The following is a 16,472-nucleotide window of genomic DNA, read 5'->3' on the forward strand; positions in this document are numbered from 1 at the left end:
CCACCACTGGCATCTTAGTAAAGTAATGGCCACATCTTCACTTGTAGAGCATGTACCTTGAGCTGGGCAGTCTGCTTTGCCTACATCATCTCAGGGACTTTCCCCAGCAGTCCCAAGAGTGAGGGATTATCCAAACCATTTTACAAAAGAGGAGGTAGAATGGAGCTCAGAGAGGTGGTATCACTTGCTCAAGGACACACAGTAGAGAAACAGCAGTATCTGCTTTTTTTTTTCTTTATGGATGGGGTCTCAGTCTGTTGCCAAGGCTGGTGTGCAGTGGCATGATCATGGCTCACGGCAACCTTGAACTCCTGGGCTCAAGTGATTCTCCCCCCTGAGCTTCCCAAGGCTACAGATGTGTATTACCGTGGCTGGCTAATGTATTTTATTTTTGTAGAGACAGGGTCTCCCTCCGTTGTCCAAGCTGGTCTCGAACTCCTGGCCTCAGGAGTTCCCATCTGCCTCAACCTCCTGAGTAGCTGGGATTACAGGAATGAGCCTCCATGCCCAGCCAGTGTGTTTTTGAGCCAGCTCCGTTAACCTTCAGAATCTGTGTTCTCCGTCACTAAACCCAACTCTTCTCCACAGAAAGGGACAAGGGAGACATCAGGGGCAGACCTTAGAAGCCCCGGGGCCTGCTGAGACCTGGCTTTGCCATTTCCCCTCTGTGGGCAAGGCCCTGCCCTGCAGGACCTCAGCTTTCTCACCTGAGACAATAGCACTACTTTCCAGGGAGGGACAGTGCTTTATACCATGGTGTGTGTAGGCTTGGGCCACCCAGGTCAAGTAAAGCTCCCTTGTAAAGTTGTGTCAAGCAGTGTCCACCTGTTTTTTGGCTGGATCCATCTAGTCTAGAAAAGGTTAGGGCAGGGCTTTCAAATTTTAATGTGCAAAGGAATCACTTGGGAAACTTGTTAAAATTCAGATTCTGATTCTGTAGGTTTGGAACAGGGCGTGAGATTCTGCACCCTTGATAGTGCTGCTGCTATTGTTCTGTGGCCCATACTTTGCATAGCAAGAGGTTAGGGGATTTCTATGCAGACAAGCCAAGCCCAAAGCCCAAGGTTGTGAAAAAAGAAACCAAAACAATCAGTTCCTTTCTCATCCCTAGGGATCATCTTCATGCCCAGACCACCCAGTTGAAGGTCAAGGACATTCTCTACTGACTACAAATGTCTAAAGCCAAGGGTATTGTGACCATAGATACCCTTGACCCAGAGGTGAACTCCATGGCTTCTGAGCTCCCCACTCTGAAAACTAGGCTCCTGGTGTCACAGCCATGAAGGTTGGCTGGACTTCTGATCATTGGTTAAGCGGGTTTCTGGTCTGATGAATATGATCTCTGAGGACATGTAGAAAATGATCATTTATTCCGAAGTGGTGGGAAACAAGCACCCAGTGGTAGGAAGCTCACCAGGTCGGCTGTAAGAAACCTCACCTATGTTACTGATTTGCTCTATGACCCTGGCTTACTTCCCTCCCCTCTCTTGATCTCGGTTGCTTTATCTGTAAAATTTCAAGTTTTTCAGCAAGTCAGACTTCTATGTTCCTCTCATTAGAATATACTCACCCCTGGGACTGTGCAAAGGAGATTTGTAAAGTCAGGGGTTACTGTGTTGCACATATATATGTGTGTGTGTGTATATGTATGTGTGTGTATATATATGTGTATGTGTATATATGTGTGTATATATATACATGTGCATGTGTGAGTATGTGTGTATATATACACATATACACACACATATACACATATATACACATATATATGTATGTTTTATTCTCACTCTTTCTCTCTTTCTCTTCCCCATCCCTCATCACCAAGGTCACAGAGTTTAATTTAAAAAAACAAGCTTAGCAATCTGGTTAAAAGCATGGACTAGGGTGCAGACTGTGTTTGAATCCTGGCTATGCCACTTGCTAGCTGTATATTACCAAGCAAATTACCTAACCTCTCTGAGCCTCAGTTTTCTTATCTACAAAATGGGCATGATTAGAGTAGTACTCGCCTCCTAGGGTTTCTCTGAGTATTAAATGAGTACATGTTTGTAAATCACTTAGAGCATTGCCTGAAACATAGCAAGTGCTATTTATGTGTTCATTACATTATTTAAAGATTCATTATATTTTACCAGTTTCTCAAATGAAAAAATGCCAGTCCACATATCCAAATCACCCATCAAGTCAGTTTGATGCCTAACACCGGAAGAGCCAGTTTTCCTCCAGTGTTGCAAACTCCCAGTTTCCTGTCCATGCATCATGTTGTTTCTTTTGCTTCCCTAGAAGATGAAAAACCAGCAATCATAACCTTTTTCCTTTTGTCTTGAACCCCTTTGCTGTTCAGCATCCCCAGAACACATCTGTATTAAGTCACAGACCTTGGACCCAGTGGTCATCTTCTTCATCAGTGGGACCACAGGCCGCCCCAGGATGGTGAAACACAGCCATGGGCTTGCCTTACTATCCTCTTTCCCTTCATGGTAGGAGAGAGGGTACTGACATAGAGGCTGGATCCCAGATCTGGGCGAGGGGTGTGTGTGTGTGTGTGTGTGTGTGTGTGTGTGTGTGTGTGTGTCTTGGGAAAGGAGCTCTAAGTAGAAGTGACTCCATCCTCTTTCTCCCTTCTGCTGTCTTTGTTTCAGACCTCTCAGGGTCCGAGAGGTGAAGGCTGGGAATCCTAAATGTTTGCTAATAGAGGCCTCCGAGTGACAAAGGAGGCACATTTAAGTCCTATCTGAGCATCTTCATAGGAGATGTGGAGGAAATGTGGGTAGAGACATTCTGCAGGCCACACATGACAAGCCATTGTGTTCCTGAAAGTGGTTCCACAGTTTGATGGAGAAAGACAGACTATTCTAGCAGAGTGACCTCAGATGACAAAGCCTCTCCTATCCCCTTTTATGGGCAAATCAGACTTGGAGTTTCCCAATTATTAACTGCTAGGGAAGAAAATATCTGGAACCAAGCTATGCCAAGCCATCACCCCTAACCTAGAAAAAACAATACATAGAGGGTGAAGCTCTAGCCTTGTGTTAATTATTTAGTCACCTGTAAACCAAACCTCTCTTTCTCTGCACCTTCTCATCTCTAACTAGTAATATTCAGAAGGGACCAAATTCTTTATATTTTCTGATTTATTAACATATTAACCAGAATATGGAGCAGAGAGGTTTTCTTGTATTATCCAGAGGAGGGGCACTGGGTATTTGCACTAATGATAACAATTGAGTAGCAAAACCCATGGAGGAATGGAAGTGAGAGAAGGGAGAACTTTCTGTGCAGGTGGAATAATATGTGCAAAGGCACAAAGATGTAAAAAGTAATATTCATAGAACTATAGAGATGGGAATATCTAGTGCTCAGAGTGTAGGGTGAAGGACCAATGGGAAGAGTTGGAAAAAGTGAGCAAGGCTCAGGCCATGCAGGATCTTGCAGGCCTTGTTGTAGAGTTCGGACTTTATTAGGAAAACAATGGGGAGATACTAAATGTTTTTTTTGTTTGTTTGTTTCTTTGTTTGTTTTTGAGACAAAGTCTCACTCTGTTGCCCAGGGTGGAGTGCAGTGTCATGATCTCAGCTCACTGCAACCTCTGCCTCCTGGTTTCAAGTGATTCTCATGTCTCAGCCTCCCACATAGCTGGGATTACAGGCGCCTGCTACCACACCCGGCTAATTTTTGTATTTTTAGTAGAGACAGGGCTTCACTGTGTTGGCCAGGCTGGTCTCAAACTCCTAACCTCAGGTGATCCACCCACCTCAGCCTCCAAAAGTGCTGGGATTACAGGCATGAACCACTGCGCCTGGCGAATACTGCAAGTTTTTCAGTGAGGGGGAGATCCAATCAGATTTGTATTTTGAAAAGGTCACCATGGCTGCAGGATAGAGATTGGGTTGGAGAAAGTTAGAATTGAGTTAGGGAAGGCCAGCTAAATGCTCTTAGACTAATCCAGGCACAAGCTGGTAGTGGCATGAACCACGTGCCAGAGATATGAAGGAAATTAACACAGTTGAGATTTTAGGAAATAGAGTGCACCAGATCTGCTGGATAGACATGGGAGATGGGAGGAGCTCAAGGTTGATGCCAACGTTTGGGGCTTGGACAACTTCATGGACGGTGATGACATGTATGGATACAGAGAACACTAGAGGAGAATCAGTTCAAGAGAAGTAGTATGATTGAACCAGTTTCAGTTACATGTAATCGAAAAACATTTGGCAGTACCCCTTTGAGGCCTGGGGTAAGGGTAGTGTGGAGCCCCACACAAATCACATGAACTGAGAGTGAGAAGGGTGGGTCCGTAGCTAAAAACCAGAGTGCCTGGCCCATCATCACATCAGCCATGATCACACAGCTGAAGCCACTGCATTTTGGAGTTAGCAGGAAATTACTGAGCCTGAAGACATCTGATGGCATCAGGTGCCCGTCAACTCAGGCTGGATTCTGGCTGCCTTGGGGACCCTGTTTGAACCATGGACAAGAGGGTGTACAGTCTTCATCCACTATGTGCTGCAGCTTAATGCCAAGGTCATCGTACGGGTAAGAAGACTTACCCTTCCTCTATCAACAATATTCCAGGAAAAAAATCCATGTTTCCAGACCAAAAGCTGGACCCTGCATAAAAAGCATCTTATTAAGCAAAGAAGCCCATGAGCCTACGAATCCTGGGTCTAGGCTTCTCAAAGTGTGGGGCAGTGAATCGGAGTCATTGTATCTGAGTCACATTAAAACGTGACCTTGAAGAAAATGCATATTACCATGCCATCCTTCAGACCTGTGGATCAGCCTTTGTAGACTTGGGACCCAGGAGGTGCATATTGAAAAATTAAAGCAAGCGCAACAAACCCACCTTTCCAGGATACTGGAGACTGACTGCAAGAGCCAAGCAGCTGGTGTGTGTGTGTGTGTGTGTGTGTGTGTGTGTGTGTGTGTGTGTGTTTAATATGATGAAGTGTTTAAAAACAGACCCCTTGGAGGCCAGGCACGGTGGCTTAGGCCTGTAATCCCAGCACTTTGGGAGGCTGAGGTGGGCGGATCATGAGGTCAGGAAATCAAGACCATCCTGGTTAACACGGTGAAACCCCGTCTCTATTAAAAACTATAAAAAGCCGGGCATGATGGCAGGCCCCAGTAGTCCCAGCTACTGGGAAGGCTGAGGCAGGAGAATGGCATGAACCCGGGAGGCAGAGCTTGCAGTGAGCCGAGATCACGCTGCTGCAACTCCAGCCTGGGTGACAGAGCGAGACTCCATCTCAAAAAAATTTAATAATAATAATAATTATTACCTCATATAATTTTTGGTAATATTAATGAGATGATAGAGGCAAAATGTGTAAAGTGCTTACCCCTGAGGCCAGCACATAGAAAACACTCTATCAATGTCAGCTGCTGTCGCTATTTTATGATGAGTAAATCACGACAATTCAAGTCACCTGCACGAACTCCTTCTCTGTACATCCCTTCACCCAAAACTTTTCTTTATGTCTCCACTCACACTCTTGCTTTCCCTCTCAGAGGCAGACCTACCCCTCCACCTCTCAAAATCCACCCAGATCCTGTTCTATTTCCTGGCCGTGAATAAAGAGACTTTTTAAAAATAATCTTTAATCTTTTATGCATTTTATCCTGTATTTTAAACGTCTCACTTTTCGCTAAGTTCTGCTTCTTCAGTCCATAAACATATTCAGTGTCACTATCCTAAAATGCCTTCCTTTGAGCCTGCTACACACTGGGTCAACCCATCTTTTCCACCATAACACCAAACTTCACCAACGAACATTCTCCATTTGCTACAGCACCTCTGCTTCACCTAGCTTGCTCCTGAATACTGCAGTCCTCCAATGGTCTGCCCTTACTTTTCCTTTGCAATTTCCTTTACTTCCATTTTTCTCGGCAAGCACATCAATGCAGGTGACTGTCAAAACTGTACCTAGAATCTAGTCTTCTCTGTCCAAGCTGATTCTCCCAGACTAGCAATACATTTCCAAGCTGCTAATTGGTCAAGTCCATCTGATCATTCCTCCAGCCCCTCAGACTGTACTTCCCATATCTCATTTCCTGCCTCTGTATCAGTATCTCTTCTTGCCTCACCATCATTATTTTCTGTACCACATTCTGCACTTGAGACTTAAAGCACCACAAGCAACACTGACTCCACTCTTCCCACCCTCATGCCTAATTCTTCCTCTACTATAGGGAGTGTCCCAAAAAGTCTTTATGTATCTTAAGCTTGAATAGTTTAAAATGTTATAAATTTACAAAAAAAAAATTAGCATTTTCACATTTATTCTTATTTCCCACTTACTATTTTTATAAAGTATTCATAACAATTTTCAAGAGTATTTATTATATTAGTTCCTCTAACTGAAGACTAAAAACAAAAAGTCTTTTTTTTTAATTTTTTTTTTATTCAGAGGGTACATGTGCAGGTTTGTTACATGAATATATTACATGATTCTGATGTTGGAGTAAGAATATTCTCATCAACCAGGTAGTGAATATACTACTCAAAAAGCAGTTTTTCAGCCCACACCCCCTCCAACTCCCTTCTCATAGTCCCCATCTTTATGGCCATGTGTTCTCAATGTTTAGCTCCCACTTATAAGTAAGAGCTAGTGATGTTTGGTTTTCCACTCCCACATTAATGTGCTTAGGATAACAGCCTCCAGTTTCATCTATGTTGCTACGAGGCATACAATTTCATTCTTTTTTTTATTATTATTGTTATACTTTAACTTCTGTGGTACATGTGCACAACGTGCAGGTTGGTTACATATGTACACATGTGTCATGTTGGTGTGCTGCACCCGTTAACTCATTTGTCATTTACATTAGGTATATCCCCTAATGCTATTCCTCCCCACTTCCCCCACCCCATGACAGGCCCTGGTGTGTGATGTTCCCCTTCCTGTGTCCAAGTGTTCTCATTGTTCAATTCCCACCTATGAGTGAAAACATGCGGTGTTTGGTTTTCTGTCCTTGCAATAGTTTGTTCAGAACGATGATTTTCAGCTTCATCCATGTCCCTACAAAGGACATGAACTCATCTTTTTTATGGCTGCATAGTATTCCATGGTGTGTATGTGCTACATTTTCTTAATCCAGTCTGACACTGATAGACATTCGGGTTGGTTACAAGTCTTTGCTAGTGTGAATAATGCCGCAATAAACACACCTGTGCATGTGTCTTTGTAGCAGCATGATTTATACTCCTTTGGGTATATGCCCAGTAATGGGATGGCTGGGTCAAATGGTATTTCTAGTTCTAGATCCTTGAGGAATCGCCACACTGTCTTCCACAATGGTTGAACTAGTTTACAGTGCCACCAACAGTGTAAAAGTGTTCCTATTTCTCCATATCCTCTCAGGCACTTGTTGTTTCCTTTCTTTTTAATGATCGCCATTCTAACTGGTGTGAGATGGTATCTCATTGTGGTTTTGATTTGCATTTCTCTGATGGCGAATGATGATGAGTACTTTTTCATGTGTCTGTTGGCTACATTAATGTCTTCTTTTGAGAAGCGACTGTTCATATCCTTTGCCCACTTTTTGATGGGGTTGTTTGATTTTTTCTTGTATATTTGTTTGACTTCTTTGTAGATTCTGGACATTAGCCCTTTATCAGATGGCTAGATTGAAAAAATTTTCTCCCATTCTGTAGGTTGCCTGTTCACTCTGATGGTAGTTTCTTTTGCTGTGCAGAAGCTCTTTAGTGTAATTAGATCCCATTTGTCAATTTTGGCTTTTGTTGACATTGCTTTTGGTGTTTTAGTCATGAAGTCCTTGCCCATGCCTATGTCCTGAATGGTATTTCCTAGGTTTCCTTCTAGGGTTTTTATGGTTTTATGTCTAACATTTAAGTCTTTAATCCATCTTGAATTAATTTTTGTATAAGGTGTAAGGAAGAGATCCAGTTTCAGCTTTCTGCATATGGCTAGTCAGTTTTCCCAGCACTGTTTATTAAATAGGGAATCCTTTCCCCATGTCATGTTTCTGTCAGGTTTGTCAAAGATCAGATGGTTGTAGATGTGTGGTATGATTTCCAAGGGCTCTGTTCTGTTACATTGGTCTATATCTCTGTTTTGGTACCAGTACCATGCTGTTTTGGTTACTGTAGCCTTGTAGTATAGTTTGAAGTCAGGTAGTGTGATACCTCCAGCTTTGTTCTTTTGGCTTAGGATTGTCTTGGCAATGCGGGCTGTTTTTTGGTTCCATATGAACTTTAGAGTCATTTTTTCCAATTCTGTGAAGAAAGTCATTGGTAGCTTGATGGGAATGGCATTGAATCGATAAATTACCTTGGACAGTATGGCCATTTTCACTATACTGATACTTCCTATCCATGAGCATGGTATGTTCTTCCATTTGTTTGTGTCCTCTTTGATTTCACTGAGCAGTGGTTTGTAGTTCTCCTAGAAGAGGTCCTTTACATCCCTTGTAAGTTGGATGCCTAGGTATTTTATTCTCTTTCAAGCTATTGTGAATGGGAGTTCATTCCTGATTTGGCTGTTTCTCTGTTACTGGTGTATAAGAATGGTTGTGATTTTTGCACATTGATTTTATATCCTGGGACTTTACTGAAGTTGCTTATCAGCTTAAGGAGATTTTGGGCTGAGACAATGGGGTTTTCTAAATATACAATCATGTCACTTGCAGACAGGGACAATTTGACTTCTTTCCTAATTGAATACCCTTTATTTCCTTCTCTTGCCTGATTGCCCTGCCCAGAACTTCCAGCATTATGTTGAATAGGAGTGATGAAAGAGGGCATCCCTGTCTTGTGCCAGTTTTCCAAGGGAATACTTCCAGTTTCTGCCCATTCAGTATGATACTGGCTGTGGGTTTGTCATAAATAGCTCTTATTATTTTAAGATACATCCCATCAATCCCTAGTTTGTTCAGAGTTTTTAACATAAAGGGCTGTTGAATTTTGTCGAAGGTCTTTTCTGCATCTATTGAGATAATCATGTGGTTTTTGTCTTTGGTTCTGTTTATATGCTGGATTACGTTTATTGATTTACATATGTTGAACCAGACTTGCATCCCAGGGATAAAGCCGACTTGATCATGGTGGATAAACTTTTGGAAGTACGGCTGGATTCAGTTTACCAGTATTTTACTGAGGATTTTTGCATCAATGTTCATCAGGGATATTGGTCTAAAATTCTTTTTTTGTTGTTGTTGAGTCTCTGACAGGCTTTGGTATCAGGATGATATTGGCCTCATAAAATGCATTGGGGGGGGGATTCCCTCTTTTTCTATTGATTGGAATAGTTTTAGAAGGAATGGTACCAGCTCCTCTTTGTACCTCTGGTAGAATTTGGCTGTGAATCGGTCTGGTCATGGACGTTTTTTGGTTGGTAGACTATTAATTATTCCCTCAATTTCAGGGCCTGTTGTTGGTCTATTCAGGGATTCAACTTCTTCCTGGTTTAGTCTTGGAAGGATGTGTGTGTCCAGGAATTTATCCATTCCTTCTAGATTTTCTAGTTTATTTGCATAGAGGTGTTTATAGTATTCTCTGATGGTAGTTTGTATTTCTGTGGGATCAGTGGTGATATCCCCTTTATCATTTTTTATTACATCTATTTGATTCTTCTCTCTTTTCTTCTTTATTAGTCTTGCTAGTGGTCTATCAATTTTGTTGATCTTTTCAAAAAACCAGCTCCTGGATTCATTGATTTTTCAAAGAGTTTTTGTGTCTCCATCTCCTTCAGTTCTACTCTGATCTTAGTTATTTCTTGCCTTCTGCTAGCTGTTGAATGTGTTTGTTCTTGCTTCTCTAGTTCTTTTAATTGTGATGTTAGGGTGTCAATTTTAGATCTTTCCTGCTTTCTCTTGTGGGCATTTAGTGCTATAAATTTCCCTCTACACGCTGCTTTAAATGTGTTCCAGAGATTCTGGTATGATATGTCTTTGTTCTCATTGGTTTCAAAGAACATTTTATTTCTGCCTTCATTTCTTTATGTACCCAGTAGTCAAGCAGGAGCAGGTAGTTCAGTTTCCATGTAGTTGGGCAGTTTTGGGTGAGTTTGTTAATCCTGAGTTCTAGTTTGATTGCACTGTGGTCTGAGAGACAGTTTGTTATCATTTCTGTACTTTTACATTTGCTGAGAAGTGCTTTACTTCCAACTCTGTGGTCAATTTTGAAATAAGTGTGATGTGGTGCTGAGAAGAATGTATATTCTGTTGATTTGGGGTGAAGAGTTCTTTAAATGTCTATTAGGTCCGCTTGGTGCAGAGCTGAGTTCAATTCCTGGATATCCTTGTTAACTTTCTGTCTCGTTGTTCTGTCTAATGTTGACAGTGGGGTGTTAAAGTCTCCCATTATTATTGTGTGGGAGTCTCAGTCTCTTTTCAGGTCTCTAAGGACTTGCTTTATGAATCTGGATGCTCCTGTATTGGGTGCATATATATTTAGGATAGTTAGCTCTTCTTGTTGAATTCATCCTTTTACCATTATATAATGGTCTTTTTTGTCTCTTTTGATCTTTGTTGGTTTAAAGTCTGTTTTATCAGAGACTAGGATTGCAACCCCAGTTTTTTTCTGTTTTCTTTTTGCTGGATAGATCTTCCTCCATCCTTTTCTTTTGAGCCTATGTGTCTCTGCACGTGAGATGGTTCTACTGAATACAGCACACTGATGGGTCTTAACTCTTTATCCAGTTTGCCAGTCTTTGTCTTTTATTTGGAGCATTTAGCCCATTTACATTTAAGGTTAATATTGTTATATGTGAACTTGATCCTGTCATTATGATATTAGCTGATTATTTTGCGTGTTAGTTGATGCAGTTTCTTCCTAGCATCGATGGTCTTTACAATTTGGGATCGTTTTATTTTGGCTGTTACTGGTTATTTCTTTCCATGTTTAGTGCTTTCTTCAGGAGCTCTTGTAAGGCAGGCCTGGTGGTGACAAAATCTCTAAGCATTTGTTTTCTGTAAAGGATTTTATTTCTCCTTCACTCATGAAGCTTAGTTTGGCTGGATACGAAATTCTGGGTTGAATATTCTTTTCTTTAAGAATGTTGAATATTGGCCTCCACTCTCTTCTGGCTTGTAGAGTTTCTGCCAAGAGATCCACTTTTAATCTGATGGGCTTTCCTTTATGGGTAACCCAATCTTTCTCTCTGGCTGCCTTTAACATTTTTTCCTTCATTTCAACTTTGGTGAATCTGACAATTATGTGTCTTGGAGTTGCTCTTCTCAAGGAGTATCTTTGTGGCATTCTCTGTGTTTCCTGAATTTGAATGTTGGCCTGCCTTACTAGGTTGGGGAAGTTCTCCTGGATATCCTGAAGGGTGTTTTCCAACTCGGTTCCATTTTCCCCATCACTTTCAGGTACAACAATCAGACGTAGATTTGGTCTTTTCACATAGTCCCATATTTCTTGGAGGCTTTGTTCATTTCTTTTTACTCTTTTTTCTCTAGACTTCTCTTCTCATTTCATTTCATTCATTTGATCTTCAATCACTGATACCCTTTCTTCCACTTGGTCAAATCGGCTACTGAAGCTTGTGCATGCATCATGTAGTTCTTGTGCCATGGTTTTCAGCTCCATCAGGTCATTTAAGGACTTCTCTACACTGTTTATTCTAGTTAGCCATTCGCCTAATCTTTTTTCAAGGTTTTTAGCTTTTTTTGCGATGGGTTCGGACATCCTCCTTTAGCTCTGAGAAATTTGTTATTACCGATCATCTGAAGCATTCTTCTGTCAACTCATCAAAGTTATTCTCCATCCAGCTTTGTTTCATTGCTGGCAAGGAGCTGCGTTCCTTTGGAGGAGAAGAGGCACTCTGATTTTTAGAATTTTCAGCTTTTCTGCTCTGGTTTCTCCCTATCTTTGTGGTTTTATCTACCTTTGGTCTTTGATGATGGTGACCTAGAGATGGGGTTTTGGTGTGAATGCCCTTTCTCTTTATTAGTTTTCTTTCTAACAGTCAGGGCCCTCAGCTGCAGGTCTGTTGGAGTTTGCTGGAGGTCCACTCCAGACCCTGTTTGCCTGAGTATCACCAGCGGAGGCTGCAGAACGGCAGATGTTGCTGCCTGATCCTTCCTCTGGAAGCTTTGTCTCAGGGGGTACCTGGCCATATGAGGTGTCAGTCGCCCCCTACTGGGAGGTTCCTCCCAGTTACCCTACTCAGGGGTTAGGGACCCACTTGAGGAGGCAGTCTGTCTGTTCTCAGATCTCAAACTCCATGCTGGGAGAACCACTACTCTCTTCAAAGCTGTCAGACAGGGAAATTTAGTCTGCAGAAGTTTCTGCTGCCTTTTGTTCAGCTATGTCCTGCCCCCAGAGGTGGAGTCTACAGAGGCAGGCAGGCCTCCTTGAGCTGTGATGGGCTCCACCCAGTTTGAGCTTCCTGGTCGCTTTGTTTACCTACTCAAGCCTCAGCAACAGCGGACTCCCCTCCCCGAGCCTTGCTGCCACCTTGCAGTTCGATCTCAGACCACTGTGCTAGCAGTGAGCAAGGCTCTGTGGGCGTGGGACCCTCCAAGCCAGGCACGGGATATAATTTCCTGTTGTGCCGTCTGCTAAGGCCGTTTGAAAAGTGCAGTATTAGGGTGGGAGTGTCCCGATTTTCCACGTACCATCTGTCACGGCTTCCCTTTGCTAGGAAAGGAAATTCCCTGACCCCTTGCGCTTCTCGGGTGAGGCAATGCCCTGCCCTGCTCCGTGGGTTGAACCCATTTGTCTGACAAGCCCCAGTGAGATGAACCTGGTACCTCAGTTGGAAATGCAGAAATCACCCATCTTCTGCATCACTCACGCTGGGAGCTGCAGACTGGAGCTGTTCCTATTCGGCCATAATGGAACCTTCTATATCCTTTATGGGCATTTATGTATCTTTTAAGGACTCTGAAATTGAAATGGATATTCAAAAATCAGAGCTAACATGTTTTAGACATAAGAGTTAAGTTATCAGAGTTTAATGATTGCCCTTACAGAGCTAACTCTGAATTATAATTTGATTTTACTCATGAAGCTTCAGTCTGGCTGTATTCTGTTTCCATCTGTGTTTCAAAGCTCATATGACAACCAAGTTTTGCAACATTCCTCAGATGATGGCCTTAGTCCAAACTTGGTAGACATCTTATCAGGGCATAACTAATGACTCCACCTGAGACTCTGCCCAGGTGGTCTTTATGTACTTTGGTTTAAGCTTCAGAAGAATGAGGAAGACATCCTTAGTAAACCTAACCCTCCTATTATCACTCTGGACGCTGTCTGTACCAGGAGAGGGTGATGAAGTGGAAAAGTGATCCCAATGGTGCTACTTTCCTCATCACCAAGAGCTGGCTACGCTCAGCCTCATGCTAGCTGGATCCAGATGGCTCTCAGGCTTCCAGCAACAGGTTATGTTGGGAAATCAGAATAAGTGGCAAGAAACGTTAAGAGACAGAGAAAGGAAGAACATTAACTAGCAAAGGTGGCTTTGTCAGGTACATGAAGACTCCCTCAGAGAGAATAGATGGTAAATGTTTGTTTTTAGACGTTTAAAGACCTCAGACTCTCAATCTTTCCTGGATCTGGGAAAGACATAGAAAGGGGGCAGAGCATGGCTGCATTAATAGAGATTCTCTACAGATGCACATTTTCCCCATAAAAGATGGCAAGGCCATCTCTATTTGCTAGCTAAGTGATGGTCATTTCAAAAATATGTCAAAGAAATATATTTTGGGGTAAATTATTTTAATTTTTTCCATTCACATCAGCCTCTTCTGTTTTCTCTGTAATTCGTTCTGCCAGAGCTGTTCCCTGTGACCCTTCTCCTTCTCTCTTTCCCTACACTCAGCACAATCTGCTCTGATGTCCTGAACAATTCATTTCCAAACCCTAACATGCATTCCCCATTCAGAAATACAAAAGCCCTTAGTTAGCATTGCCCAGGCTCCATAGAACAATGTATGGTTCTATTATCACCCTAGCATGTCTGTAAGGTCTTATCTTTTATCCCTTTATGATTATTAAAATATTCTTCTTAGCTATATGGAATGCTTCCCCAAGATGTATTCTGATAAAACACAGTTCTCCCTCTTGTTACATGAATATCCAAATTTAATCCAAACTTTCCCAATTTAACCCAATAGCCTCACCATACCCACCCACCCTCTGCCAGAACAGCTCACAGGGACTGGGAGGAAGTGAATGATGTCTACTTGGCCATGACCATCTATAAGATGACCAGAAGACAAATAAGAAAGTGAGGAACTAGAAGGATGAATGATCTGGGCAACAGACCTAGGAGCTCTTAAGACACAGAGCTGGGGTGGCTTGCCAATGCCTGACACCTTGCCTTCTCCCAAGTGTCAGGTTCCCCACCTTGGAGCACTGCTGTACTGGCAGGGAGGCTCAGTTACCCAAGGAACATGAGCAGTGGAAAAGAAAGTCAGGCTTTCTGCTCTATGAGGCCTGTGGGCAGTCAGAAACAGTAGGTGGTGTAAACTGGAGAGTATCTGAGACAGGTCTCAATCAATTTAGGAGTTTATTTTAGCGAGGTTAAGGACAAGTGCCTGGGAAACAAGTCTGTGCCTTTCTCCAAGGATGATTTTGAGGGCTTCAATATTTAAAGGGGAAAGGGCAGATATTGGGAAAAGAGGAAGAAATTGTTTAAAGATTTGGGTAGATACAAGACAAACTGTTGCATTATTCTGAGTCTTTGATCACCCGTTCAAAGCCTGTGAGAGGAGGGTAGAGGAATCGTCACTTGTGCATTCATCCAGATCAGTGAATCTGCCTTTTTACATAAAATAAAATAAACATAGGCCAGGGAAAGCAATCAGATATGTGTTTGTCTCAGGTGAGCAGAGGGATGATTCTGAGTTCTTTGTCCTGTATCTGTGAAGATGAGCTATTAACTTACATTGTCAGAGTGAAATTTTGCAGAACTGTTGTACAGTGAAAATCTTGAGGCCTACAAGGAATTTCTTAGTGTGCAAATTGTGAAGGAGGCATGTAGTTTTTTTTTTTTTCATCTTTGTAGCTATCTTGTTTAGGAATAAAATGGGAGGCAGGTTTGCCCTTTGCAGTTCCCAACTTGACTTTTCCCCTTGGCTAAGTGATGTAGGGGTTCTGAGACTTATTTTTCTTTGAAAATGGACAGGTCCCTTCTGGAGAGTCATGATATGCTCGGCCACTGAGCCCAGCAGATGTGCTAGATTATGCCATGTGTGTAGGTCATGGCCCCACTGTATACACAGGATGGCTTGATGCCAACCAGAGGCTCTAGAGTTCTAGACTAGTCTGCCACAAATCTATCTGCAGAAAGAAAATGTACAACTCATCAGCTCATCAAGGAACCAATGTGCTGAAAACTGTTGGACAAAACCTTAAAAAGGGGTCTAAGGACATTTTACCACTGCCCCTGTGATCATCAGCACAGAGCAGCCCAGAAGGAGGGTGGGATAAGAGACTGTCTCCAGTAACATGGAGACCACCTCCATAGGCAAGTCCTGTCAACCCCACCATCCCTCCATAGGGCTGCAGAAGCAGGTGGAAGCTGACTCTAAAAGTTCATTGCTTGGTGTTTAGGAGGACAACATGCAGGTTTGATTGTGGAATACTAGCAGGGTGGATGAGGAAGCAGAGACTTTCTGTATACACCAAACACATATATACACACAAATACAGTGTCATCCCAGAGTGTCACTGAGCCACCAGGTGGCCAGGTCATTTAGAGTATTATGCATGTCTGGAAGCTCAATGATCTCATCAGTTAGAGTGTGGGTGGGCATCTCTTCCAGCACATTTGCAATCCATTTCCAGTGCTGGATAGAGCCACTTTCCCTCATGTCTCCATTATCCCTCTCGCACATAGAGGATGACTGCTATCCCAGGCCCTGTACAAAATTAATATTTCACTGCCAATTTATGTACTTGGCTGACATTATTTTACAAAAAAAAAAATATAATAGCAATTCAGTTAATTTGTCTGCTTTCAGGCCTGAAAAATGCTGAGACTTTGGGCCTGTGCTTGAATGACTCGCAGGTCATATTTGGACACGGACGAGGTGGGCCAGAGTAACACACTACAGCCACAACTCCAATATCTGCAGCATGACATGATGCTTTATTTTTCAAAACACTTTGACATCTATTTACTCATCTGTGCAACATTTTTCACATGCCTACAGTGTGAGCAGTGATATGTCAGTGGGCAAAGATCCTCTTATCCCAGGAGCACAGACCTGAGTCCAAGTCTCAGCTCTGCCAATTACAGCTTTAAGACCATAGGGATATCATATATGCTTTCCCACATCAGCTTCCTCACCTTTAGGATGAAAATTATAATACCAATCAGACTGGGATAAGGTAAATGAAAAGAAGTACATCAGGCTCTGGCTGGTGTCCAGCCCATAGTGTATGCTCACATTGCAGCTGCTGTGGTCCTTGCTATTTTTAGGTGGGTATTGTGCCAGATGCTGGAAGCTCAGGGGTAGGTAAATAGGGCAATCTGTATTCTTGGGATGCTCATTAT

At 42.6% G+C, this 16,472-nt stretch overlaps 1 protein-coding gene and 1 pseudogene across 1 annotated transcript in view; one reads left to right on the forward strand and one right to left on the reverse strand.

The window, feature by feature from the left end:
- Positions 1 to 16,472, reverse strand: part of MICAL3 (microtubule associated monooxygenase, calponin and LIM domain containing 3) — a 1,031,057-nt gene that overhangs the window by 51,973 nt on the left and 962,612 nt on the right. The window lies entirely within an intron of this gene.
- The window catches only part of LOC113219574, a 37,017-nt pseudogene that overhangs the window by 5,847 nt on the left and 14,698 nt on the right, over positions 1 to 16,472 (forward strand).

This window comes from Piliocolobus tephrosceles, chromosome 19, assembly GCF_002776525.5.
Source record: "Piliocolobus tephrosceles isolate RC106 chromosome 19, ASM277652v3, whole genome shotgun sequence".
Taxonomy (NCBI): Eukaryota; Metazoa; Chordata; class Mammalia; order Primates; family Cercopithecidae; genus Piliocolobus; species Piliocolobus tephrosceles.